The sequence below is a fragment of the Cherax quadricarinatus genome, chromosome 23, assembly GCF_038502225.1.
Source record: "Cherax quadricarinatus isolate ZL_2023a chromosome 23, ASM3850222v1, whole genome shotgun sequence".
NCBI lineage: Eukaryota > Metazoa > Arthropoda > Malacostraca > Decapoda > Parastacidae > Cherax > Cherax quadricarinatus.
Genome location: NC_091314.1, coordinates 34846393 through 34871915, shown reverse-complemented (window position 1 = coordinate 34871915; position 25523 = coordinate 34846393).

The window sequence follows — 25523 nt, the reverse complement described above, 5'->3', positions numbered from 1 at the left end:
ATCTCCATGTGTTCAATCTCCAGGTGTTCACTTTCCAGGTGTTAACTCTCCAGGTGGTATAAACCTTGGTAATAAATACCGACAAGTTGGTTTAGAAAGACACGTAAGCAAACACTGTAACATATTTATTAGAAAACGTTTCGGTCCTGGGACCTTGATCAAGTGATCAAGGTCCCAGGAACGAAACGTTTTCTAATAAATATGTTATAGTGTTTGCTTACGTGTCTTTCTAAACCAACTCTCCAGGTGTTCACTCTCCAGGTGTTCACTCTCCAGGTGTTCACTCTCCAGGTGTTCACTCTCCAGGTGCTCACTCTCCAGGTGCTCACTCTCCAGGTGTTAACTCTCCAGGTGTTAATTCTCCAGGTTTTCACTCTCCTGGTGTTCACTCTGCAGGTGTTCACTCTCCAGGTGTTCACTCTCCAGGTGTTCACTCTCCAGGTGCTCCTCTGTATTAGTGCACAACCCGCACAGGTGCCTTGTCGTCACTGGAATCCATTACGGTAACTGAAGAATGATTGATGCCAAATGGCAGCTTAAATCACCTCCCTCGTAATTACGATAGATAAGTGGACCTGGTTTTGGCGGAAATTTGTTTGGCGGGAAACTTTTAGCGGGGTTCGTATGGTTTTGGCGGGAGTTATTGTGGCTTTGGAGGGAATGTTTTGGTGGGATTTTGTGTGGTTTTGCGGGGAGTTCGTATAGTTTGGCGAGAATGTTTTAGCGGGAGTTATTATGATTTTGGCGGGAATATTTTGGCGCAAGTTAGTATGGTTTTGGAGGGAATTTGTTTGCCGGGAATGTTTAGGCGGGAGTTATTACGATTTTGGCGGGAGTTCTTATGGCTTTGGCGGGAATATTTTGGCGGGAGGTGGTCCATAACAGTGGTAGGAATCTGGCGGGAGACTCCGGAAATTGGTTCACTCACTCCACATGCTCCGCCTCATGCAAAACCACCACAGGGGGGAAGTTGAATGATAGCTCTGGACCTTTCGTGTTGCAATCAACACATCAGGAACTTGCAATGTTGCTGAAATGAGTGGAAAGTCCAAGAAGATTAGGTCAGGGGAACGTTCGAGAATTATAACCCATTCAAGGCCAACCCGTGAACCCTCTCCCACTCAGCTCGAACTGTCTCACCCCCCTCCCCAGCCCCCCTCCCCTGTCATGTCTTGTTGTCAGTCTTCTTGGAGCTTCAAGCAACATTCATTAATATGAAACTCGTTCAGTTATCTCTGAGGCTGTTGTCAGCTCTCCAGCTCACTGCTCCTGTCAGCTCTCCAGCTCACTGCTCCTGTCAGCTCTCCAGCTCACTGCTCCTGTCAGCTCTCCAGCTCACTGCTCCTGTCAGCTCTTCAGCTCACTGCACCTGTCAGTTCTCCAGCTCACTGCTCCTGTCAGCTCTCCAGCTCACTGCTCCTGTCAGCTCTCCAGCTCACTGCTCCTGTCAGCTCTCCAGCTCACTGCTCCTGTCAGCTCTCCAGCTCACTGCTCCTGTCAGCTCTTCAGCTCACTGCACCTGTCAGTTCTCCAGCTCACTGCTCCTGTCAGTTCTCCAGCTCACTGCTCCTGTCAGCTCTCCAGCTCACTGCTCCTGTCAGTTCTCCAGCTCACTGCTCCTGTCAGCTCTCCAGCTCACTGTTCCTGTCAGCTCTCCAGCTCACTGCTCCTGTCAGCTCTCCAGCTCACTGCTCCTGTCAGCTCTCCAGCTCACTGCTCCTGTCAGCTCTCCAGCTCACTGCTCCTGTCAGCTCTCCAGCTCACTGCTCCTGTCAGCTCTCCAGCTCACTGCACCTGTCAGCTCTTCAGCTCACTGCACCTGTCAGCTCTCCAGCTCACTGCTCCTGTCAGTTCTCTAGCTCACTGCTCCTGTCAGATTTCCAGCTCACTGCTCCTGTCAGTTCTCCAGCTCACTGCTCCTGTCAGCTCTTCAGCTCACTGCTCCTGTCAGCTCTCCAGCTCACTGCTCCTGCCAGCTCTCCAGCTCACTGCTCCTGTCAGTTCTCCAGCTCACTGCTCCTGTCAGCTCTTCAGCTCACTGCTCCTGTCAGCTCTTCAGCTCACTGCTCCTGTCAGCTCTCCAGCTCACTGCTCCTGTCAGCTCTCCAGCTCACTGCTCCTGTCAGCTCTCCAGCTCACTGCTCCTATCAGTTCTCTAGCTCACTGCTCCTGTCAGTTCTCCAGCTCACTGCTCCTGTCAGTTCTCCAGCTCACTGTTCTTGTCAGTGCTGCAACTCACCGCTCTTACCAGCCTTACAGGCGAGAGATACGGCGACTGACCGAGGAAAACAAAAGGATTCGTAGTAATCCTCGTGTTGTGAACTCTGAGGTCAACTAAAGAAACTGGACAGTGGCCGGGCAGGAAGGAACGAAACTGAAGATCAAGACGATGGATGGAGAGGTGGAAACGAAGAAGATCCAGGAGACTGCTGTGGCAACCTCCAACCCATTCTCTGTGCTGCCTGTCGAATGTGAGTCGACTACAGTGGAGAACATGACGAACTCCGCCAGTGAAGTTAAGAACACTGTACTGTTGGGGACAGTCAAATTAGGTTTATGGAGAGGGCGTTTTGTTTGAAGGATATGAGTAGGACACACAGAGTTTGCTTTCCTTGGGCTTGACAACATAATGAATGGAACCTGGAGTTTACCTGGAGAGGGTTTCGGGGGTCAACGCTCCCGCGGTCCCGTCTGAGACCAGGCCTCATGGTGGATCAAGGTCTGATCAACCAGGCTGTTACTGTTGGCCGCAATGGGATCAATCCTATTACCTGCCTCAGTGCTGGAAGCAATGATGTACGCAAGCGTAGAAGTTAGGATTTAGTTGGAATGTATAGGACAGCAATAGACATAATTAGGAAAAAGGAAGGGCGCCCTGTAATATGTGGCATTTTGCCGAGAAAGAGTGTTGGAAATGAATGATTGTGCAGGATAACTGGTGTTAGTTGCTGGCGTGACAAACCACTGTGAGGATATTGCAGTTCCATTCATCGACAACTGGAGCTACTGCTACGGCAGAAATAACATGCATGTTAGGGATGGCATTCATTTATCTAGGGCTGGGATAAGGACATTAGCTAGCTCAGTGGAGGGAGCTATTAAGGCTTTAAACTACGAATAGTTAGACATATTTATTGTTTTGTGGGAAAATGAAATATGGAGGAACAGAAATGGGCAGTGTGAATTATCAGGGAAGTGATATTGTGAATCTTGGAGATACCAGCTGTGGACCGGGCCATGGGGGCGTTGACCCCCAGAACTCCCTCCAGGTATACTCCAGGTATTAAGGAATATAGGAAATCCAGTGGAACTGGGTGATAAGAACAGCAATAGAGATAATAGAGGAGCAGGGAGAGGAAAGAGATGAAAGGGGGGTTCTTAATGCATATTATACAAATAGTTGTAGCCCTAGAAACAAGATGGTCGAGTTGAGATTCGTTGCGAGTGTAATACTGACGTGTTTACCATAACTGAGACGGGGGTTAATTTAAAGAATCTGGACATGCCTGCTGAATGCCACGTTCAGGATTTTAAGTTGTTCTACATTCATAAAAATAAAATAAAGGGAAGAACACTTGAATTGCTACACAGAAGTGGGAATAATGACTATAAGAGCACACACACATGGAGTCTGGGTAGTCTTTATGGAGGGGCGTGAAAAAGTTAATTTTAGACGTGATATACTGTCCTCCAGACTCAGATAGGGACCAAGGGAGACTACTGTGGTCAGTACTGTGGTACGATGACGTAGCTATTTACGCGCAAGTGGCCATACAAGTGACCATACAAGTGACCGTACAAGTGACCATACAAGTGAATGTACAAGTGACCATACAAGTGACCGCACAAGTGACCGTGCAAGTGACCGTACAAGTGACCATACAAGTGACCGCACAAGTGACCGTACAAGTGACCGTACAAGTGACCGTACAAGTGACCGTACAAGTGACCATACAAGTGACCGTACAAGTGACCGTACAAGTGACCATACAAGTGACTGTACAAGTGACCGTACAAGTGACCATACAAGTGACCATACAAGTGACCGTACAAGTGACCATACAAGTGACCATACAAGTGACCATACAAGTGACCATACAAGTGACCGTACAAGTGACCGTACAAGTGACCATACAAGTGACCGCACAAGTGACCGTACAAGTGACCATACAAGTGACCGTACAAGTGACCGTACAAGTGACCATACAAGTGACCATACAAGTGACCATACAAGTGACCATACAAGTGACCATACAAGTGACTGAACATGTGACCATACAAGTGACCATACAAGTGACTGAACATGTGACCATACAAGTGACCATACAAGTGACCATACAAGTGTTTCCCATCTCCACTTCCATCTATTTTGTGTTAGGGTAAAGCGCTATACCTGTATGAGTCACAGCGCCCGTGATGGGTGAGGGAGAGATCGGAGACCTTCAGGTTCGTTCCAAAGAAACGATACACATCAATTTCCTTGGATCAAGAGCCCTCCCCCCTCACCTCAACAGTTCCAGTTTAACAGGTTGAAAACTCGACTACTTTAAAACGCAATATAAGCCCTCAACATAACAATTATCAATGTAATCCTGTTAATTACCTTTCAGAGTAATCCTACATTGTTCTCAATGTAATCCTTCGCAATTATACGAGTAATCCTTCGTAATGATTATCAAAATAATTAAATTCGATAATTATTATGAAGGATTACTTTTATAAGTACGTGGGATTACATTTATAATTGTTATATTGAAGGATTATCTTGGAAGGTAATTAATATAAATGAAGGATTACTTTGATTCCATGATAGTTGTGGCGGTACATTACTCAGTCAGTCAGGCGTCAGTCAGTCAGTCAGTCAGTCAGTCAGTCAGTCAGTCAGTCAGTCAGTCAGTCAGTCAGGAGACAGTCAGTCAGTCAGGCGTCAGTCAGTCAGTCAGTCAGTCAGGCGTCAGTCAGTCAGTCAGTCAGTCAGTCAGGAGTCAGTCAGTCAGGAGACAGTCAGTCAGCCAGTCAGTCAGGCGCCAGCCAGCCAGCCAGTCAGTCAGTCAGGAGACAGTCAGCCAGTCAGTCAGTCAGGAGTCAGTCAGTCAGGAGACAGTCAGCCAGTCAGTCAGTCAGGCGTCAGTCAGTCAGGAGACAGTCAGTCAGCCAGTCAGTCAGGCGCCAGCCAGCCAGTCAGTCAGTCAGTCAGGAGACAGTCAGCCAGTCAGTCAGTCAGGAGTCAGTCAGTCAGGAGACAGTCAGCCAGTCAGTCAGTCAGGAGACAGTCAGCCAGTCAGTCAGTCAGGAGACAGTCAGCCAGTCAGTCAGACAGGAGACAGTCAGCCAGTCAGTCAGTCAGGAGACAGTCAGCCAGTCAGTCAGTCAGGAGACAGTCAGCCAGTCAGTCAGTCAGGAGTCAGTCAGTCAGGAGACAGTCAGCCAGTCAGTCAGTCAGGAGACAGTCAGCCAGTCAGTCAGTCAGGAGTCAGTCAGCCAGTCAGGCGCCAGCCAGCCAGCCAGTCAGTCAGTCAGTCAGGAGTCAGTCAGCCAGTCAGGCGCCAGCCAGCCAGTCAGTCAGTCAGTCAGGAGTCAGTCAGCCAGTCAGGCGCCAGCCAGCCAGCCAGTCAGGCGCCAGTCAGCCAGTCAGGCGCCAGCCAGCCAGTCAGGCGCCAGCCAGCCAGTCAGGCGCCAGCCAGCCAGTCAGTCAGTCAGTCAGGCGCCAGCCAGCCAGTCAGTCAGCCAGCCAGTCAGCCAGCCAGTCAGTCAGTCAGTCAGGCGCCAGCCAGCCAGTCAGTCAGTCAGGAGTCAGTCAGCCAGTCAGGCGCCAGCCAGTCAGTCAGTCAGTCAGGAGTCAGTCAGCCAGTCAGGCGCCAGCCAGCCAGCCAGTCAGGCGCCAGCCAGCCAGTCAGGCGCCAGCCAGCCAGTCAGGCGCCAGCCAGTCAGCCAGTCAGGCGCCAGTCAGCCAGTCAGGCGCCAGCCAGCCAGTCAGTCAGTCAGTCAGGCGCCAGCCAGCCAGTCAGTCAGCCAGCCAGTCAGCCAGCCAGTCAGTCAGTCAGTCAGGCGCCAGCCAGCCAGTCAGTCAGTCAGGAGTCAGTCAGCCAGTCAGGCGCCAGCCAGTCAGTCAGTCAGTCAGGAGTCAGTCAGCCAGTCAGGCGCCAGCCAGCCAGCCAGTCAGGCGCCAGTCAGCCAGTCAGGCGCCAGCCAGCCAGTCAGGCGCCAGCCAGCCAGTCAGGCGCCAGCCAGTCAGCCAGTCAGGCGCCAGTCAGCCAGTCAGGCGCCAGCCAGCCAGTCAGTCAGTCAGGCGCCAGCCAGCCAGTCAGTCAGCCAGCCAGTCAGCCAGCCAGTCAGTCAGTCAGTCAGGCGCCAGCCAGTCAGCCAGTCAGGCGCCAGTCAGCCAGTCAGGCGCCAGCCAGCCAGTCAGTCAGTCAGGAGTCAGTCAGCCAGTCAGGCGCCAGCCAGTCAGTCAGTCAGTCAGGAGTCAGTCAGCCAGTCAGGCGCCAGCCAGCCAGCCAGTCAGGCGCCAGTCAGCCAGTCAGGCGCCAGCCAGCCAGTCAGGCGCCAGCCAGCCAGTCAGGCGCCAGCCAGTCAGCCAGTCAGGCGCCAGTCAGCCAGTCAGGCGCCAGCCAGCCAGTCAGTCAGTCAGTCAGGCGCCAGCCAGCCAGTCAGTCAGCCAGCCAGTCAGCCAGCCAGTCAGTCAGTCAGTCAGGCGCCAGCCAGTCAGCCAGTCAGGCGCCAGTCAGCCAGTCAGGCGCCAGCCAGCCAGCCTGCCAGTCAGTCAGTCAGTTAGTCAGTCAGTCAGTTTTATCAAGGTGTACAATAAGTGGGATATTGAATGAGAACATTTTAATGTTTTCTATTCATCTCTGCTTAAAAAAATGTTAAATGTGATAGGCAGTTAGAGGATTATTTTTACCCGAGTGACAATGAACATTAATTAGTCATTGTAGGCTTCATTGTAGTGCTTCATTGTAGGCTTCATTGTAGTGCTTCATTGTAGGCTTCATTGTAGTGCTTCATTGTAGGCTTCATTGTAGGCTTCATTGTAGGCTTCATTGTAGGTCAGTGTATGTAGGGAAGTATACGAGGGCTTCTATTTGTGGATATCAGGTAGCGCAGGTGTTGGTGTTCCTGGTCACATCTGTTACTTACGTTACCTAAAGGATGTTTCTGTGGGTCATCGCTTCCGCGGCCAGGTCCCAGACCAGGCCTCCCGGTGGATCAAGGCCAGTAACAGCCTGGTCAACCTGGTTGTTACTTGCCGCAAGCAGTGCCACGTACGAACCATAGCTTGGCTGATCAGGAACGGAGGGAGGACGTTGAAGAGACCTGTGGCGCTGAACGAGTTACATAACATAAGAACATAAGAAAGGAGGAACGCTACAGCAGGCCTGCTGGCCCATACTAGGCAGGTCCTTTACAATTCATCCCACTAACAAAACATTTGCCCAACCCAATTTTCAATGCCACCCAAGAAACAAGCTCTGATGTGAAAGTCCCACTCAAATCCAACCCCTCCCACTCATGTACTTATCCAACCTAAATTTGAAACTACCCAAAGTCCTAGCCTCAATAACCAAACTAGGTAGACTGTTCCACTCATCAACTACCCTATTTCCAAACCAATACTCTCCTACGTCCTTTCTAAATCTAAACTTATCTAATTTAAATCCATTACTGCGGGTTCTCTCTTGGAGAGATATCCTCAAGACCTTATTAATATCCCCTTTATTAATACCTATCTTCCACTTATACACTTCGATCAGGTCTCCCCTCATTCTTCGTCTAACAAGTGAATGTAACTTAAGAGTCTTCAATCTTTCTTCATAAGGAAGATTTCTAATGCTATGTATTAATTTAGTCATCCTACGCTGAATGTTTTCTAACGAATTTATGTCCATTCTGTAATATGGAGACCAGAACTGAGCTGCATAATCTAGGTGAGGCCTTACTAATGATGTATAAAGCTGCAGTATGACCTCTGGACTTCTGTTGCTTACACTTCTTGATATAAATCCCAGTAATCTATTTGCCTTATTACGTACGCTTAGGCATTGCTGTCTTGGTTTAAGGTTGCTGCTCACCATAACCCTCAAGTCCTTTTCGCAATCTGTATGGCTAAGTTCTACATCATTTAACTTATAAGTACTAGGGTTATGGGCACTCCCGAGCTTCAGAACCTTGCATTTATCTACATTGAACTGCATCTGCCATTTTTCTGACCAAGAATAGAGTTTGTTTAAATCCTCCTGAAGTTCCATAACATCTACGTTTGAATCAATTATCCTACCTATCTTTGTGTCATCGGCGAATTTGCTTATATCACTAGTAATTCCCTCATCAAGATCATTGATATATATTATAAACAACAACGGGCCCAAGGCTGATCCCTGTGGAACGCCACTTGTTACAGATCCCCACTCGGATTTAACCCCATTTATGGACACTCTCTGCTTCCTGTCTGTGAGCCATGACTCGATCCACGAGAGCACTTTTCCCCCAATGCCATGAGCTGCCACTTTCTTTAACAGTCTATGGTGCAGAACTCTATTAAAAGCCTTACTAAAATCTAAGTAAATAATATCAAATTCTTTATCCTGGTCAACAGCCTCAAAAGCTTTACTGAAGAAAGTTAATAAATTAGTTAGACAAGACCGGCCTCTTGTGAATCCATGCTGAGTATCATTAATCAAGCTATGCTTATCGAGATGGCTTCTTATAATCTCAGCTATAATTGACTCTAGTAATTTGCCTACAATTGAGGTCAGGCTTATTGGGCGGTAATTTGACGGTAACGACTTGTCCCCTGTTTTAAAAATAGAAATTACATTAGCCATCTTCTACATATCAGACACTACACCTGTTTGAAGAGATAAATTAAAAATATTAGTTAATGGTCCACAGAGTTCCATTTTGCATTCCTTAAGAACCCTTGAAAAAACCTCATCAGGACCCGGCGACTTATTTTGCTTCAGTCGGTCTATCTGCTTCACAACCATTTCACTAGTGACTGTGATGTTACATAATTTATCTTCTAGCCCACTATAAAAATTAATTACTGGAATATTGTTAGTGTCTTCCTGTGTAAAAACTGAGTGAAAATAATTATTTAAAATCGAGCACATTTCATTCTCTTTGTCAGTAAGGTGCCCATAGTTATTTTTAAGGGGACCTATCTTATCTCTAACTTTTGTTCTATAGACCTGGAAAAAACTTTTTGGGTTAGTTTTAGAATTACTAACAACTTTAATTTCATAGTCCCTTTTAGCTTTTCTTATCCCCTTTTTAATGTCCCTCTTAATGTCAATATACTGATTCATAAGATGACCCTCACCTCTTTTGATACGCCTATAAATTCCTTTCTTATGCCCTAGTAGATATTTGAGCCTATTATTCATCCATTTTGGGTCATTTCTATTTGATCTAATTTCTTTATATGGGATAAACGCTCTTTGAGCAGCATGTATAGTGTTCAGAAAACTGTCATATTGATAGTTCTCTTCGTTACCCCAGTCAACAGATGATAAGTGTTCTCTAAGCCCATCGTAATCTGCTAAGCGAAAATCTGGGACTGTTACTGAGTTATCGCTACTATCGTACTTCCATTCAATGCTAAATGTAATTGATTTGTGGTCGCTAGCACCCAGTTCCTCTGAAATTTCTAAATTATTAACAAGGGATTCATTGTTTGCCAGAACTAAGTCAAGCAGGTTATTTCCCCTTGTAGGTTCTGTCACAAACTGCTTCAAAAAACAATCCTGAACTACTTCTAAGAAGTCGTATGATTCTAAATTCCAGTCAAGAAATTCCAATCAATATGACTAAAGTTAAAGTCTCCTAGAATTACTATATTATCGTGCCTTGTGGCCTTAACAATTTCCTCCCATAGTAGTCTCCCTTGGTCCCTATCTAAGTTTGGGGGACGGTATATCACACCTAAAATCAGTTTTTCATGCCCCTCTGAAAATTCTATCCAAACAGACTCTGTATGTGTTACTTCAGACTTAATACCCGTTTTTATGCAACAGTTCAAGCGATCTCGGACATACAATGCCACCCCACCCCCCTTCCCGATACTTCTATCTACTTGGAACAATTTAAAACCCTGAATGTGACATTCCGCAGGCATGTCTCGACTTTTTGAATTAAACCACGTCTCAGTTAAGGCAAATACATCAATGTTACCTGCACTAGCAACTAATCTCAACTCGTCCATCTTATTCCTAGCACTACGGCAATTAGCATAATAAACATTGAAAGACTCTCCTTTCTCTTTACCATTCCTGCTCATTTCTGTTTTTCTACTAAACCTATTACTGTCCTTATCACCCAATGTCACTGGCTTTTCAATATCTACCTCGTTCTGCTTATTACTAGTTCCCCTAGAACTCATAATATTACTACACTGGGACTTCACTGTTTTCTTGCCAAAACCCATACCACTAACTATTCCTAGTTTAAAGTCCTAACAGCTCCCTCCACTGCAGTTGCCAGTGCTTCCACCCCAGACCTAGATAAGTGAACCCCATCCCTGGCATACATGTCATTTCTGCCATAGAAGAGGTCTCAGTTGTCAATGAATGTTACCGCATTTTCCTTACAGTATTTGTCCAGCCAGCAATTGACACCAATTGCCCTGGACAACTATTCATTTCCAACTCCTCTCCTTGGCAAAATACCACATATGACAGGGTTCCCACCCTTACTCCTAATTATTTCTATTGCTGACCTATACCTGCTAATCAGGTCTTCACTCCTACGTCTGCCAACATCGTTACCTCCATCACTGAGACAGATAATAGGATTGCTCCCATTACCTCTCATGGTGTCATCCAGACGGCTAACAATATCCTCCATCCCAGCCCCAGGAAAGCAAACTCTCTGTCTCCTTCTCCTGTCCTTCAAGCAGAACGCCCTATCCATATCCTAACTTGGCTATCCCCAACAACAACAATATTCTTACCTTCCTTGGTGTCGTTCGTCGTGACGTTCCCAGTAGTCGACTCACATTCGTCGGGTAGCACTGAGAATGTATTAGATGTTTCCACAACAGTTTCCACGGCAGTCTCTTTCTTCTTCATCGTTTCTACCTTTCCATTCGTCTTCTTGATCGTTAACTTCATTCCCTGCTGTCCAACCACTGACCAGTTTCCTTTCTTGACCTGAGGACTCGAAACAGGAGGACTACTACGAATCTTCTTGTTTTCCTCGGTCAGTCGCCGAATCTCCATCTTCGCCATCCTCAATTCTTCCTTAAGCTGTTGGTAAAGTTGCTCGATGGAGGGCATCTTGCTTCAGTTCGTAGAGAGCGCGCAAACAGGTCTTCACAGAGCTAAGTACACGTCACGTCAATCTCTTAGTGTACTCGTCATGTTCCTGCTTTTTATTGGAGGTACTTTGCACCATCTGCTAAGTCTCTTGCTTTCACATCGAGTGATTTCAGCGTGAAGGTTTGGAAGCAGTCCCTCCGGGATTTTCCAAATGGAAATTATGTACCTTTCTCTCCTACATTCTAAAGAATACAGTTAAAGGGATTTCAAGCGTTCCCAGTAGTAGATGTTCGACTGTGTGTACAAGGGTAGTGAAAAGTCTCGTATGTTTTCTCTTATAATATTTTACTGGTGGGTGAACAGGAACACCGGGTGTAAGGAAACGCCCAATATTATCATGCTTGCAGGGAATTGATCCCGGACCCTCAGCGTGTGAAGCGAGGGATTTGCCTGCCAGGCCACGAACCACTTTTCCTTGTTCAGTAGTCTCGCCTGCCTTGATGTGAGCTGTTAATATACTGCAGTATTCTAGCCTAGAGAGAACATATTTTAAGGAACTGTTAAATATTAAAAAGAAAAGAAAAAGGCAGTGATTTTATACATCGGACAGAAAGGAATAACATTTTAAAGAAGACTGGAATAGCCAGCTGTGAGTGTGGGGAAAGTATACGAGGCAGTGGCTAGCGTGAAGTGGGTGAAGCAGCTGGGATAGATGGGCTTAAAAGCAGATGGGAACAGTTTTGGAGCGGTCGATGAATTTGTTCAACATAAACATGAAAGAAGGGAAAGTACCTAAGCATTAGCAAAGAGCGTACATAGTTCCTTTGTATATGGGGAAAATGGACGAAAGATACTGTTGAAGTTACAGGGAAATAAGCCTGGAGTGTATACTGAGTGAAGTGTGGTAGAATTATTGTAGTAAGATTTGAGAAAGACACAGAGAACTAAAGAGGAACAAGAATAATTTAGGAAGGGCAAGGAATGTGTAACACAAGTGTTTACATTCAAAAATATTAAATAACAATACATAGATAAAAGTAAAGAAGTATTTTTCACATTTATAAATTTAGAAAAGGCTTATAGTGTGGATAGGGTAGCAATCTGACGGATGTCACCAATATGTGGGATAGGTTACTAAAAGCAAGAAAGACCTTCAATGTAAGTAGCGAAGTTTAGGTTAGATGTAGGAGGTGGATTATTTCCCAGTAAAAGTGACCTTTGACAGGGATGTGTGATGTCACATACTTGTTTAAGGTCAGTGAAAAAAAGTGTGCTAGGGTGTTGGGAAGAGGTGTAAGAGTAAGGGATATTGGCTCTGATATCGAGTGGGAGCTGTCACAGTTGCTCTTTTCTTATGACAGTTCCTCTGAGAGATTATAATGAGAGGTTGTAAAAGTTGGTGGAGGAATTTGGGAGGGTATGTAAAAGAAGGAAATTAAAAGTGGATTTAGAAAACAGTAAGATGAGAATATCAAAAAATATAACCAATGAATGATTAGTTAACAGAATGGAAAGAGTATGGAGAAAATGAATGTATTAAGATAATTGGAGTGGATGTGTTGACAGATGAACAATGAGGCGAATCAGAGTACATAAAGAGTAGAAAGACAGGTGCTATATAGAAGCATCCCTGGAAAGAAGTTTAACTACCTAGACAAAAATGTTAATGTAGGAGAATATAATGGCACCAAGAATTTGACAGGCATGGGTTTTAATCATTACAGCAAGGAGGAGGCTGGATGCAGTGCAGAATTATGTTTGAAAGCAATGTGTGGTGTGATTATTATGCATAGACGTTCAGACAGGATGAAACAAAGAATGACTAAATGAGTGTATAAATCTGAGGTGTAAGGAAGAGGAGAGATAAGAGTCGCCCCAAGAAGAGTTGGAAGGAGAGGTAAAGGTTTTGATTGCTAGGGGCTTGAGCATTCAGCAGGCTTGTGTTAGATCGGAGTAAATGGCTTTTAGGACTTGTTGCTGGAGTGTGAGCTCGGTAACATCAGTGAAGGGATTCAGGGAAAAACCGATTAGCTGGACTCGAGCCCTGGATGTGGAAATCACAGCACCTGCACTCTGAAGGAATGGTGAGGGTGTGGCAGCTCAGAGGGTCATTTTAATTGTGATGTCCTCACACTCTGGCAAGACAGCTATTGAATGGGTTTTCTTTTTTGGGTGGTCACTTTACCTCATCTGAAGATGTCTGACATGTTACAAAATGAATTTGGGTTGGATAATTTCAGCAGTGATAATTTCTTCATTGGACATTCCCCTTAGCTCTGGGACTAGTTTTGTTGCAAACCTTTGCACTTTCTCTAATTTCTTGACGTGCTTGACCAGATGTAGGTTCCAAACTGGTGCTGCATTCTCCAAGACGGTCCTGACGTACACGGTGTACAGAGTGGGTAAGTGTACTCACCTATTTGTGGTTGCAGGGGTCGATTCATAGCTCATGGCCCCGCCTCTTCACTGACTACTACTAGGTCCTCTCGCTCCATGAGCTTTATCAAACCTATGTATGGTTCCCGCCTCCACTACGTCACTTTCTAGGCTATTCCACTGCCTGATAACTCTATGACTGAAGAAATACTTCCTAACATTCCTTTGACTCATCTGAGTCTTCGACTTCCAGTTGTGACCTCTTGTTTCTGTGTCCCATGTCTAGAACATCCTTTGTCCACCTTGTCTATTCTGCACAGTATTTTATATGTTATTATGTCTCCCTTGACCCTCTTGTCCTACAGTGTCGTCAGGCCAATTTCTCTTAACCTTTCTTCGTAGGACAATCCCCTTAGCTCCGGGACTAGTCTTGCTGCAAACCTTTGCACTTTCTCTAATTTCTTGACGTGCTTGACCAGGTATGGATTCCAGACTGGTGCTGCATACTCCAGTATGGGCCTGACGTATATGGTCTTGAACGATTCCTTACTGAGGTATTGGAACGCTATCCTTAAGTTTGCCAGACGCCCGTATGCTGCAGCAGTTATCTGATTGATGTGTGCCTCAGGAGATGTGTTCGGTATTGTACTCACCCCAAGATCTTTTTCCTTGAGTGAGGTTTGTAGTCTTTGGTCACCTAGACTATACTCTGTCTGCGGTCTTCTTTGCCCTTCCCCGATCTTCATGACTTTGCATTTGGCAGGGTTAAATTCAAGGAGCCAGTTGCTGGACCAGGCTTGTAGCCTGTCCAGGTCTCTTTGTAGTCCTGCCTGATCCTCTACTGATTTGATTCTCATTAACTTCACATTATCTGCAAACAGGGACACTTCTGAATCTATCCCTTCCGTTATGTCATTCACATGTAATAAAAAAAAAACAGGTCCTAGGACTGACCCCTGTGGAACTCTGCTTGTCACAAGCACCCACTGACAACTCGTCATGTACCATGACTCGTTGCTGCTTCCCTGTCAGATATTCTCTGATCCATGGCAGTGCCTTTCCTGTTATGTGTGCCTGATCCTCTAACTTTTGCATTAACCTCTTGTAAGGAACTATGCCGAAGGCCTTCTTGCAGTCCAAGAAAATGCAGTCTATCCACCCCTTTCTCTCTTGCCTTACTTCTGTCACCTTGTCATAAAACTCCAGCAGAACTTTGACAGGATTTTCCTTCCTGAACCCATGCTAGTTGTCGATTATATGCTTGTTTCTTTCCAGGTGCTCCACCACTCTCCTCCTGATGATCTTCTCCATTACTTAGCATACTATACACGTTAGTGACACAGGTCTGTAGTTTAATGCCTCATGTCTGTCTCCTTTTTTTTTAAATTGGGACTACATTTGCCATCTTCCATACCTCAGGTAGTTGCCCAGTTTCAGTGGATGTGTTGATGATATTTGATAGTGCACACACAGCATCTGAGCTCCCTCTCAAAGGACCCACAGAGAGATGTCTGGTCCCACCGCCTTTTAGGTATCAAGTTCACATAGCTTCTTCACCTCCTCCTCGGTTATGTGTACCTCATCCAGCACTTCTTGGTGTGCCCCCTGTTCTGAATTCCTGGAGTCCTACCTGGTTCCACTGTAAATACTTCTTTAAATCTCATGTTGAGCTTCTCACATACCTCTTGGTCGTTTTTTGTGAACTCCCCACTATCCTTCCTCATCCTGATTACCTGGTCCTTGACTGTTGTTTTCCCCCTGATGTGGCTATACAACAGCTTTGGGTCAGACTTGACTTTCGATGCTTTGTCATTTTTGTATTGTTGCTGAGCCTCCCTTCTCATCTGTGCATATTCATTTCTGGCTCTTCGGCTGATCTCTTTATTTTCCTGGGTCCTTTGTCTTCTGTACCTTTTCCATTCTCTAGTACATCTAGTTTATGCCTCCCTACACCTTTGGGTGAACCAAGGACTAGTTCTGGTCTTCCCATTATTTCTGTTTCCCTTGGGAACAAACCTCTCCTCTGCCTCCTTGCATTTTGTTGTCATATAGTCCATTATTTCTTTTACTGGTTTTCCTGCCAGTTCTCTCTCCCACTGAACGTTTTGCAGGAAGTTCATCGTACCTGTGTAGTCGACCCTTTTATAGTTTGGTTTTCCCGTCCTATTCCTGCTACTCTCTCCACTTGTAGCTCAACTATGCAATCAGAGCAAAGAATCACATGATCACTAGCTCCAAGGGGCCTTTCATACAAGATATCCTCGATGTCCGAATTACCGAAGGTGAATACAAGGTCCAGTCTTGCTGGATCATCCTCACCTCTCTCTCTGGTAGTGTCTCTAACATATTGATGCATGAGGTTTTCCAGTACCACATCCATCATCTTGGCTCTCCATGTTTTGGGACCCCCATGGGGCTCCAGGTTTTCCCAGTCAATCTCCTTGTGATTGAAATCACCCATAGCTAGTAACTTTGCCCCACCCCCATGTGAGCTCTTCTGGCCACTTCGGCTAGTGTGTCAACCATTGCTGTGTTGATCTCCTCGTATTCTTCTCTTGGCCTCCTGCAGTTCTGTGGCAGGTTGTACATTACTGTGATTACCACCATACGGCCCTCAAGACTGGATTGTCCCTTTTGCACATTCCATCCATTCCTTCCATTTTCTCAAATCCCCACCGGTTTTTTAATGAGCGTGCAACTCCTGCACCCCCTCTCCTCCCTCTATCTTTCCTGAGGATTTGATATCCAAGTGTAAAGATTGCATCAATTATCTTGGTGAGTTTTGTTTCTGTGAGTACTATTGTGTCTGGGGATATCTCCTTGATTCTTTCATGCCACTCCTCACACTTATTTGTTATTCTGTCTGCATTTATATACCAAACTTTCAACTTCTTTTCTAAAACTGTGGTCTGGGGGGATTGTTGGGGTTGGGGAAGTGGGAGACCTGCTAAGGAATTATGGGTGGTTGCTGTGAGGGTGGAGTTTGTAATAAGATAGGTGGGGCATTGGATATTGCATGTGAGTTTTGGGTTAGAATGTTTGGTTGCATTGGGGTTGTCCTGGTTGGGGGGCTTCTGTAGGTGGTTGTAAGGGAGGCTGTATTTGATCTTCCCTCTGAGTCTGGGTTCTCCTGTTCATCTCCATCTTCATCTCTCTTTCCTCCTTTCGTCTTTGTACCATCTGTTTCAGTTTCTGCCTTCTTACTCTTGTTCTGTCATGGTCAAGATACATCTTCTGGTATGCCGGCATGTCCCTTAGTCTTGCTTCCACCTGCAAGATCCTGTGTCGAGTTGATTCTGCCTTGAAAGTCACTTTGACTGGCCAGGTTCTTCTTGCAAACCCCCCTGTTCTCCAAAAAATTTGCCAGCTGGATCATGTCATCTTCTCCTATTGCTTTTATGATGGTTCTGATCCTTTTTTTCTCCCCTTATCTTCTTGCTTCGTAAGTTTAGTTTTCAACTTCCTGGAGCCCATAAACAAAGACTGACCTCTCCCTTTCGTTTTCCTACTGCCGATCCCTATGTATCCCAATTCGATTTAGTTGCCTCTACTGCAGCTTTCCTTTCTTCAGTTTCTTCACTATCTGTTGTCCTTGGACCCACTGGCCTGTTATTTTCTCTTCTCAGCTTTCCCTGGGCTCTGCTATGGTCTGTTAGAGCCTCCACATATAGCTTAGCTTTTTCATTTTCTACAGTCCCCTCGATTGCTCCTGATGTGATTCTCTTTCTCGGGCTCTGCAATAGTCTGATAGGGCCTCTGCATACAGTTTCACTCCTTCATTCCCTACAGTCCTCTTGTTTGTGACTAAGGTAGCAGTGTCTGATGTCATTCCCAAATTGTTCTTTAGTCTGTTTCAGATTTTTCAGTTCCTCTTCTAATCTCTGTATCTTAGCCTCTGCTGCTGTGAGTTACATCTCTCACTTCTTGCTTTCTGCATCTATTCTCTCCTCCATTCTCATGCTAAGCTCTTCTAGCTTCTTTCCCCATCATGTTCCCTTTTCATGAGCTCTGCTGTCCAATCTTCCTTTACAGATTCATCCTCCAGTCCCCTGGTTTTCCTTCCTGCTCTCTGGCAAACCATTTTTTTTTTTTTTTGGTTGTCACAGAATGAAAAACTCGTGTAATTCTGAGTGTTTTGTGGTGTGTTTGTCTGAGTGTGTGAATAAGGGGGGGGCAGAGGGAGGGAAAGGAGGAAGCTGGAGTTTACCTGGAGAGAGTTCCGGGGGTCAACGCCCCCGTGGCCCGGTCTGTGACCAGGCCTCCTGGTGGATCAGAGCCTGATCAACCAGGCTGTTACTGCTGGCTGCACGCAAACCAACGTACGAGCCACAGCCCGGCTGGTCAGGAACCGACTTTAGGTGCTTGTCCAGTGCCAGCTTGAAGACTGCCAGGGGTCTGTTGGTAATCCCCCTTATGTATGCTGGGAGGCAGTTGAACAGTCTCGGGCCCCTGACGCTGGAGATAGTGGCGAAATGAGAGAGAGGTGGGAAGGGGGAATGAGAGGGGAATATGGGGAAAGAGGAGGAGGGAGAAGCAAAGGGGTAGAGAGAGAAAATGGGAGAGGGAGAGGGGGAAGAGGGGGAGGAGGAGGGTGTGAGAGAGAGAGAGAGGGAGGTATCAGGGGAAGGAGTGGGAGATTGGTGGGAGAGGGTGCAGGGGGGAGTGTATGTGTGTGTGAGTCTGTATATGTGATGTGTGGGTGTAAATGTGTGTTTGTGTGTGTTTCTGTGTGTATGTATGTGTATGTGTGTGCGTGTGTGAGTGTATGTGTGTGTGTACTCACATATTTGTACTCACCTATTTGTGGTTGCAGGGGTCGAGTCATAGCTCCTGGCCCCGCCTCTTCGCTGATTGCTACTAGGTCCTCTCTCTCCCTGCCCCATGAGCTTTGTCATACCTCGCCTTAAAACTATGTATGGTTCCCGCCTCCACTACGTCACTTTCTAGGCTATTCCACGGCCTGACTACTCTATGACTGAAGAAATACTTCCTAACATCCCTTTGATTCATCTGAGTCTCCAACTTCCAATTGTGACCTCTTGCGTCTGTGTCCCTTCTCTGGAACATCCCGTCTTTGTCCACCTTGTCTATTCCGTGCAGTATTTTATATATCGTTATCATGTCTCCCCTGACCCTCCTGTCCTCCAGTGTCGTCAGGCCGATTTCCCTCAACCTTTCTTTGTAGGACAATCCCCGTAGCTCTGGGACTAGTCTTGTTGCAAACCGTTGCACTTTCTCTAATTTCTTGACGTGCTTGACTAGGTGTGGATTCCAAACTGGTGCTGCATACTCCAGTATGGGCCTGACGTAAATTGTATACAGAGTCTTGAACGAATCCTTACTGAGGTATCGGAACGCTATCTGTAGGTTTGCCAGGCGCCCGTATGCTGCAGCAGTTATCTGATTGATGTGTGCCTCAGGAGATATGCTCGGTGTTATACTCACCCCCAAATCTTTTTCCTTGAGTGAGGTTTGCAGTCTTTGGCCATCTAAACTATATTGTGTCTGAGGTCTTCTTTGCCCTTCCCCAATCTTCATAACTTTGCATTTGGCAGGGTTAAACTCAAGGAGCCAGTTGCTGGACCAGCCTTGTAGCCTGTCCAGGTCTCTTTGTAGTCCTGCCTGATCCTCATCCGATTTGATTCTTCTCATTAACTTCACATCATCTGCAAACAAGGACACTTCTGAGTCTATCTCTTCCGTTATGTCGTTCACATATACCAAGAACAGCACAGGTCCTAGGACTGACCCCTGTGGAACCCCGCTTGTCACAAGCGCCCACTCTGACACCTTGTCATGTACCATGACTCGTTGTTGCCTCCCTGTCAGGTATTCTCTGATCCATTGCAGTGCCTTTCCTGTTATGTGAGCCTGATCCTCTAGCTTTTGCAGTAACCTCTTGTGATGAACTGTGTCGAAGGCCTTCTTGCAGTCCAAAAAAATGCAGTCGATCCACTCCTCTCTCTCTTGTCTTACTTCTGTCACCTTGTCATAAAACTCTAGTAGGTTTGTGACATAGGATTTTCCTTCCCTGAAACCCTGCTGGTTGTCAATTATACACTTGTTTCTTTCCAGGTGCTCCACCACTCTGTCCCTGATGATCTTCTCCATTACCTTGCATACTATACACGTTAGTGATACAGGTCTGTAGTTTAATGCCTCATGTCTGTCTCCCTTTTTAAAAATTGGGACTACATTTGCCATCTTCCATACCTCGGGGAGTTGCCCAGTTTCAAATGATGTGTTGAAGATCTTTGTTAATGGCACACACAATATCTCTGCTCCCTCTTTAAGGACCCACAGAGAGATGTTGTCTGGTCCCACCGTCTTTGAGGTGTCAAGTTCGCATAGCAGTTTCTTCACCTCCTCCTTGGTTATATGTACTTCATCCAGCACTTGCTGGTATACACCCCTGTTCTGATTTCCTAGAGTCCTACTGGTTTCCACTGTAAATACTTCTTTAAATCTCGTGTTGAGCTCCTGACATACCTCTCGGTCGTTTCTTGTGAATTCCCCATCACCCTTCCTCATTCTGATTACTTGGTCCTTGACTGTTGTTTTCCTCCTGATGTGGCTGTACAACAGCTTCGGGTCAGTCTTGACTTTCGATGCTATGTCATCTTCATATTGTCGCTGAGCCCCCCATCTTATCTGTGCATATTCGTTTCTTGCTCTTTGGCTAATCTCTTTATTTTCCTGAGTTCTCTGTCTTCTGTACCTTTTCCATGCTCTAGTACACCTAGTTTTTGCCTCCCTACATCTTTGGGTGAACCAAGGACTCATTCTTTTCTTCCCATTATTTCTGTTTCCCTTGGGAACAAACCTCTCCTCTGCCTCCTTGCATTTTGTTGCCACATAGTCCATCATTTCTTGTACTGGTTTTCCTGTCAGTTCCCTCTCCCACTGAATGTCTTGAAGGAAGTTCCTCATGCCTGAGTAGTTTCCCCTTTTGTAGTTTGGTTTTTCCCACCCTATTCCTGCTACTCTCTCCACTTGGAGCTTAACTATGTAGTCGAAGCACAGAACCACATGATCACTAGCTCCCAGAGGCCTTTCATACATGATATCCTCGATGTCTGAACTACTCAAGGTGAATACAAGGTCCAGTCTTGCTGGTTCATCCTCTCCTCTCTCTCTGGTAGTGTCTCTAACATGCTGATGCATGAGGTTTTCCAGTACCACATCCATCATCTTGGCTCTTCATGTTTCGGGACCCCTATGGGGCTCCAGGTTTTCCCAGTCAATCTCCTTGTGATTGAAATCACTCATAACTAGTAACTTTGCTCCCCCCATGTGTGCTCTCCTGGCCACCTCGGCTAGTGTGTCGACCATTGCTCTGTTGCTCTCATCGTATTCTTCTCTTGGCCTCCTGCAGTTCTGTGGTGGGTTGTACATTACTGAAGTTATCACCTTATGTCCCTCAGACTGGATTGTTCCTACAAAGTAGTCCCTTTCGCCCGTGCCATCCATTCCTTCCATTTTCTCAAAACCCCACTGGTTTTTAATGAGCAGTGCAACTCCTCCTCCCCCTCTCCTCCCTCTGTCTTTCCTGAGGATTTGATATCCGGATGGAAAGATTGAATCTGTTATTATTCTGGTGAGTTTTGTTTCTGTGAGTGCTTTATGTCTGGGGATGTCTCCTTGATTCTTTTGTGCCACTCCTCATACTTATTTGTTATTCCATCTGCATTTGTATACCACACCTTCAACTTCTTTTCTAAGACTGTGGTCTGGGAGGTGTATTGGGGTTGGGGAAGTGGGAGACCTGATAAGGAACTATGGGTGGTTGCTGTGGGGGTGGAGTTTGTAATGCAGTGGGTGGGGGCATTGGATGTGGCATGGGTGTTTTGGTTTAGAGTGTTTGGTTGCACTGGGGTTGACCTAGTTGGGAGGCTTCTAGAGGAAGTTGTGAGGAAGGCTGTATTTGATCTTCTTCCTGTGTCTGGGATCTCCTGTCTGTCTTCTCCATCCCCTCTCTTTCCTCCTTTCGCCTTTGTACCATCTCTCTCAGTTTCTGCCTTTCTTCTTGTGTTCTGTCGCAGTCGAGATACACCTTCCTGTATGCCGGCATGTCCCTTAATCATGCTTTCTCCTGCAGGATCCTGTTCTGAGTAGATTCTGCCTTGAAGGTCACTTTCACTAGCCGGGTTCTTTTTTTTACAAACCCCCCTATTCTCCGAAAATTTTCCAGCTGGGTCATGTCGTCTTCTCCTATTGCTTTCATGATGCTTTCAATTGCTTTTTTTCCCCTTGTTTTCTTGCTTCATATGTTTCCCCTTCAACTTCCTGGAGCCCATACACAAAGACTGACCTCACCCTTTCATTCTCCCACTGCATATCCCTGTGTATCCCCTCATTCAATTTGATTTCCTCCATTGCAGCTTTCCTTTCTTCAGTTTCACTAGCTAATGTACTTGGGCTCAGTGGCCTGTCATTTTCCCTTCTCGGCTTTCCCTGGGCTCTGCTGTGTTCTGTTAGGGCCTCCAGATATAGCTTAGCTCTTTCATTTACTACAGTCTCCACTGATAGAGCGTCTACATGCAGTTTTGCTCCTTCTTTCCCTACAGTCCCCTTATTTGTGACTGAGGTAGCAGTCTCTGTTGTCAATCCCAAAACGTTCTTTAGTTCTTTAGGCTGTTTCAGATTTTTCAGTTCCTCTTCTAAACTCTGTATCCTGGCCTCTGCTGCTTTGACTTGCACCTCCCACTTCCTGCTTTCCATATCTATCCTCTCTTCCATTCTCATGCTAAGTTCTTCTAATTTCTTTTCCCATTCATGTTCCATTTTTATGAGCTCTGCTGCCCAATCTTCCTTTGCAGCTTCGTCCTCCTGTCCCTTGGTTTTTCTTGTTGCTCTCTGGCAACCCATTTTTGTTTTATCCTGATTGCCTCAGAGTGGGAAACCTATGTAATTCTGTGTGTTAGGTTAGTAGTGTGTATGTCAGAGTGTGGGGGGGGGAGGTAGGGGAGGAACTGTGGCTGTGTGGGAGAGGAGTGGGAAGGGGGAGAAGGAGAGGGGGAAGGAGGGAGAGGTGGGGAGGGGGAGGGGGAAGGACGGAGAGGTGGGGAGGGGGAGGGATAAGGGGAAGGAGTGAGATGTCGGTGGGGAGGGGGAGAGTGTATGTGTGAGTCTGGATATGTGTGTGTGTGTGTGCGTGTGTGTGTGTGTGTGTGTGTGTGTGTGTGTGTGTGTGTGTGGGGGTGGGTGTGTGTGGGTGGGTGTGTGTGTGTGTTGTGTGTGTTGTGTGTATGTGTGTTTTGTGTGTGTTGTGTGTGTGTGTGTGTGTGTGTGTGTGTGTGTGTGTGTGTGTGTGTGTTGTGTGTGTGTGTGTGTGTGTGTTTGTGTGTGTGTGTGTGTGTGTGTGTGTGTGTGTGTGTGTGTGTGTGTGTGTGTTGTGTGTGTGTTGTGTGTGTTGTGTTTTGTGTTCTCACCGCCTCTTCACTGGTCGCTACTAGATCACTCTCCCTGAACCATGAGCTTTATCGCACCACTGCTTGAAGCTATGTATGGATCCTGCCTCCACTACATCGCTTCCCAAACTATTCCACTTCCTGACTACTCTGTGGCTGAAGAAATACTTCCTAACATCCCTGTGATTCATCTGTGTCTTCAGCTTCCAACTGTGTCCCGGTGTTGCTGTGTCCAGTCTCTGGAACATCCTGTCTTTGTCCACCTTGTCAATTCCTCTCAGTATTTTGTAAGTCGTTATCATGTCCCCCCTATCTCTCCTGTCCTCCAGTGTCGTCAGGTTGATTTCCCTTAACCTCTCCTCATAGGACATACCTGTTGTGTGTGTGTACTCACCTATTTGTACTCACCTATTTGTGGTTGCAGGGGTCGAGTCATAGCTCCTGGCCCCGCCTCTTCACTGATTGCTACTAGGTCCTCTCTCTCCCTGCTCCATGAGCTTTATCATACCTCGCCTTAAAACTATGTATGGTTTCCGCCTCCACTACTTCACTTTCTAGACTATTCCACGACTTGACTACTCTATGACTGAAGAAATACTTCCTAACATACCTTTGATTCATCTGAGTCTTCAACTTCCAATTGTGACCTCTTGTGTATGTGTCCCATCTCTGGAACATCCTGTCTTTGTCCACCGTGTCTATTCTGCGCAGTATTTTATATGTCGTTATCATGTCTCCCCTGACCCTCCTGGCCTCCAGTGTCGTCAGGCCGATTTCCCTCAACCTTTCTTCGTACGACAATCCCCGTAGCTCTGGGACTAGTCTTGTTGCAAACCTTTGCACTTTCTCTAATTTCTTGACGTGCTTGACTAGGTGTGGATTCCAAACTGGTGCTGCATACTCCAGTATGGGCCTGACGTAAATGATATACAGTGTCTTGAACGACTCCTTATTGAGGTATCGGAACGCTATCCGTAGGTTTGCCAGGCGCCCGTATGCTGCAGCAGTTATCTGATTTATGTGTGCCTCAGGAGATATGCTCGGTGTTATACTCACCCCCAGATCTTTTTCCTTTAGTGAGGTTTGCAGTCTTTGGCCATCTAAACTATATTGTGTCTGCGGTCTTCTTTGCCCTTCCCCAATCTTCATGACTTTGCATTTGGCAGGGTTAAACTCAAGGAGCCAGTTTCTGGACCAGGCTTGTAGCCTGTCCAGGTCTCTTTGTAGTCCTGCCTGATCCTCATCCGATTTGATTCTTCTCATTAACTTCACATCATCTGCAAACAAGGACACTTCTGAGTCTATCCCTTCCGTTATGTCGTTCACATATACCAAGAACAGCACAGGTCCTAGGACTGACCCCTGTGGAACCCCGCTTGTCACAAGCGCCCACTCTGACACCTCGTCACGTACCATGACTCGTTGTTGCCTCCCTGTCAGGTATTCTCTGATCCATTGCAGTGCCTTTCCTGTTATGTGTGCCTGATCTTCTAGCTTTTTCAGTAACCTCTTGTGAGGAACTGTGTCGAAGGCCTTTTTGCAGTCCAAAAAAATGCAGTCGATCCATCCCTCTCTCTCTTGTCTTACTTCTGTCACCTTGTCATAAAACTCTAGTAGGTTTGTGACACAGGATTTTCCTTCCCTGAAACCATGCTGGTTGTCAATTATACACTTGTTTCTTTCCAGGTGCTCCACCACTCTCCTCCTGATGATCTTCTCCATGACCTTGCATACTATACACGTTAGTGATACAGGTCTGTAGTTTAGTGCCTCATGTCTGTCTCCCTTTTTAAAAATTGGGACTACATTTGCCATCTTCCATACCTCAGGGAGTTGCCCAGTTTCAAATGATGTGTTGAAGATCTTTGTTAATGGCACACACAATATCTCTGCTCCCTCTTTAAGGACCCACGGAGAGATGTTGTCTGGTCCCACCGCCTTTGAGGTTTCAAGTTCGCATAGCAGCTTCTTCACTTCCTCCTTGGTTATATGTACCTCATCCAGCACTTGCTGGTGTACACCCCTGTTCTGATTTCCTGGAGTCCTACTGGTTTCCACTGTAAATACTTCTTTAAATCTCGTGTTGAGCTCCTGACATACCTCTCGGTCGTTTCTTGTGAATTCCCCATCACCCTTCCTCAGTCTGATTACCTGGTCCTTGACTGTTGTTTTCCTCCTGATGTGGCTGTACAACAGCTTCGGGTCAGTCTTGACTTTCGATGCTATGTCATTTTCATATTGTCGCTGAGCCTCCCTTCTTATCTGTGCATATTCATTTCTGGCTCTTCGGCTAATCTCTTTATTTTCCTGAGTTCTCTGTCTTCTGTACCTTTTCCATTCTCTAGTACACCTAGTTTTTGCCTCCCTACACCTTTGGGTGAACCAAGGACTCGTTCTGTTCTTCCCATTATTTCTGTTTCCCTTGGGAACAAACCTCTCCTCTGCCTCCTTGCATTTTGTTGCCACATAGTCCATCATTTCT